Source organism: Bubalus kerabau, chromosome 11, assembly GCF_029407905.1.
Source record: "Bubalus kerabau isolate K-KA32 ecotype Philippines breed swamp buffalo chromosome 11, PCC_UOA_SB_1v2, whole genome shotgun sequence".
NCBI classification, from domain to species: domain Eukaryota; kingdom Metazoa; phylum Chordata; class Mammalia; order Artiodactyla; family Bovidae; genus Bubalus; species Bubalus kerabau.
This window is the reverse complement of record NC_073634.1, coordinates 17,109,081-17,112,091: the sequence shown is the minus strand read 5'-3', so window position 1 is coordinate 17,112,091 and position 3,011 is coordinate 17,109,081. Positions and strand designations below refer to the sequence as shown.

General features: G+C 42.2%; 1 pseudogene; it reads right to left on the bottom strand.

The window, feature by feature from the left end:
• Positions 1-254: 254 nt before the first annotated feature.
• Positions 255-1,683, bottom strand: LOC129622701 (serine/threonine-protein kinase 38-like; annotated as a pseudogene).
• Positions 1,684-3,011: the final 1,328 nt, after the last annotated feature.

Here is a 3,011-nt window from a genome sequence, read left to right as displayed (position 1 = left end):
CAGTGTTAAAGTTGGATGATGGCTGTTTTTCCCCCTTCGTTTTGATGAACTTAGGAAAATTTGAGGTTTTTTTAAAACACCAGATTGGCTCATGATGCTTCTAAAGAAGCAGGACAGCCTTTCGTGCCCAACATGGTAGAAACAGTTGTTCTACCAGTCATCAGATGTGTTACGGAAGAGAATCCACTTATTATCACCATGTTCACCACGTTGGTGGGTTCCATGAACTTCCTGGAAACTCTTTCCAAAAGAGTTTATGAGAAGAAAACCATGATGTTGTACAAAGAACTCGATTTAGGATCCCATTTCAAGGAAAACGATTTTGCTGCTTTCATGTAGGAAGGGATCGCTCCCCCATGCAGTCAGGCCCTCAAAGCGCTTGCAGGTGTAATTGATGAAGACCCAGTCTTTGTTCTTGTAGTCTGTCTCAGGGTGATTACTTGTTGCCACTGTTGGCTTAAGAATATCAGACTCTGGAAACTCATGAAAGTTTGAGGTATCATCAATGCTTTTGATTTCAATAGATATTGCAGCAGGTCTCTCTCTGGTATGTTCCCAGTCAACACCTTCAAAAAAAGAATTATTTTTTATTTCCTCAACTCCAGGGGCTCCAATTCTATGTTCCCATTCACAGCAGAATCTCAAAATTAGATCCTTGGCTTTCTCAGAAATAGGAACCTCTGGAGGAAAAGTCAAAATTTCTTTCCAGTTCATCACCTTCTTGTATGTCTCTGGAGGGGTCTCAGAACAGAAAGGTGGGTAGCCAATGAGCATTTCATACATGATCACCCCTAGCGACCACCAATCACAGAGCTTGTTGTACCCGGTCTGTGCCTACCGTGGAGAAGGCTAGCTGACGTCTATTTCTTTTCCGGGTTTCTGCTATCCTTTTGGAATTCATGCTCTGAAAAGTGAAATCACTGGGGAGGCTGTGGTTCAGATTCCTATAAAATTCTGTTCCATGTGCTTTACTCAGTCCTGTGTAAAGGCCAAAGTCAGAAAGCTTCACATGGCCCTTGGGGTCCAGGAGAAGGTTGTCTGGCTTGACGTCTCTGTGGATGAACCCAAGTTGGTGAATAGAGTCTAAGGCTAACATGGTTTCTGCTACGTAAAACTGAGTCTCTTCTTCTCTCAGCGTGTCTTTTTTTTTATCAACAGGGTCATCATGTCCCCTCCAGGCAGGAACTCCATGATTAGGTAGAGGTTTAGCTTATCCTGAAAACTATAGAACATTTTCACAACCCACAAACTCTCTGCCTCCACTAGAATGTCGCGCTCCGCACGAATGTGGCCCAACTGCTCTTTTTCAACCATATCTGCTTTACGAAGTATTTTCATTGCATACACATGGCCCATATCTTTCTTCTGAACAAGCCACACCTCACCAAAGGCTCCTCTGCCTATTACTTTTAAGGACTCATCTTCGAGTCCAAGTCTTGCTCTCTTCAAACGAAGAAACTCTGTTTCCTTCCGAGTACGTGCTAATCTCCAGGGTCGTTTCTCTTCAGCCTTGAGGGCTTCTTCGTCTATCACTTTTTCTAACTTCTTTTGTCTCATTTCTCGTTCTTCATGTTGAGCAAAAAGGTTGCTATAAAAATTCTCCAGTGTCACTTTGACCACTGTCACCCTTTCCTTTGTGTGACTACTCATGGACGAGCAAGGTGCTGAGCCTGTCATTGCCATGGCCAGCATCAAGGTCCTTTCCAATGACTCGGCTCTTCACACCAGGTGGCCAAGTTATTGGAGCTTCATCATCAGTCCTTCCAATGAAATTCAGGGTTGATTTCCTTTAGGATGGACTGGTTGGATCTCTTTGCAGTCCAAGGGACTCTCAAGAGTCTTCTCCAACACCACAGTTCAAAAGCATCAATTCTTCAGTGCTCAGCTTTCTTTAAGTTCAATTCTCACAACCACATATAACTACTGGAAAAACCATAGCCTTGACTAGATGGACCTTTGTTGGCAAAGTAATGTCTCTGCTTTTTAATGTGCTGTCTAGGTTAGTCATAACTTTCCTTTCAAGGAGCGAGTGTCTTTTAATTTCATGGCTACAGTCACCATCTGCAGTGATTTGGGAGCCCAAAAAAATAAAGTCTGTCACTGTTTCCCCATCTATTTGCCATGAAGGGATGGGACCAGATGCCATGATCTTCGTTTTCTGAATGTTGAGCTTTAAGACAACTTTTTCACTCTCCTCTTTCACTTTCATCAAGAGGCTCTTTAGTTCTTCTTCACTTTCTGACATAAGGGTGGTGTCATCTTCATATCTGAGGCTATTGATATTTCTCCTGGCAACCTTGATTCCAGCTTGTGCTTCATCCAACCCAGTGTGTCTCATGATGTACTCTGCATATAAGTTAAATAAGCAGGGTGACAATATACAGCCTTGACGTGCTCCTTTTCCTATTTGGAACCAGTCTGTTATTCCACGTCCAGTTCTAACTGTTGCTTCCTGACCTGCATATGGGTTTCTCAAGAGGCCAGTCAGGTAGCCTGGTATTCCTATCTCTTTCAGAATTTTCCAGAGTTTGTTGTGATCCACACAAAGACTTTAGCATAGTCAATAAAGCAGAAATGGGTGAAAGGATTAAGCATCTTATTTTCCTGAAGAGAGTTTAACGTCCTTGTTTGTAGCAGATTGTGTTTACAATAGTAGTAGCTAGTATTTACTATGCTTTTATTTCTAATGGTAGCTGATGTTTTTGAGGAGTTACTCTGGGCAAGGTGCTCTATTAGGAGCTTGACATGTGCTGCCTCTGTGATTTCACCATCTGTGAGATCATTTTACAGATGAGGAAATTAAAGCTCATAGAAATTCAGTAGCTGAGGGTCCTATTGACTAGGACTTGGATTCAAATCCAAGGTCTGTGTGACTTCAAAGACAGTTACTGAAAACTACTATTTTATGCTGAGCATGCTCTCTAGTCTTCTCTACAGTGTAAGAGAAAAATTCATTAGCTTAAATTTTTATAGAGCACTACTTCTCTTCCCCAAGAAAGAAGGCAAACTGG